Source organism: Sinocyclocheilus anshuiensis, unplaced genomic scaffold, assembly GCF_001515605.1.
Source record: "Sinocyclocheilus anshuiensis isolate Anshui unplaced genomic scaffold, SAMN03320099.WGS_v1.1 scaffold607, whole genome shotgun sequence".
Classification (NCBI taxonomy): Eukaryota; Metazoa; Chordata; class Actinopteri; order Cypriniformes; family Cyprinidae; genus Sinocyclocheilus; species Sinocyclocheilus anshuiensis.
The window spans coordinates 397,871-398,165 of NW_015552591.1; positions in this window are offsets into that span (position 1 = coordinate 397,871).

Here is a 295-nt window from a genome sequence, read left to right on the forward strand (position 1 = left end):
GAGCGTATGGCAGCAGCAGCTGTGGTATGTCACCTCGGGCTTCTGCATATGAGGGTGCTTTCACACCTGTAGATCGAATGCTTTGTTCCGAAACAGGGATTAAAATTATTACAATGTTGCTTTTTATTTTTGGTGCGGTTCGCTTTCACACGGAAAAGTTTCTAAACGGACCAAATTTGTTTTAGCTTTTTTTTTTTGTAGCTGTCCTTATATTAATTTATCATTTTGTGCAGGAGTCCAGGATTCATCGGGAAAACATTTTTAAAATGCACCTACTAGGAAGAAGAGCAATAAG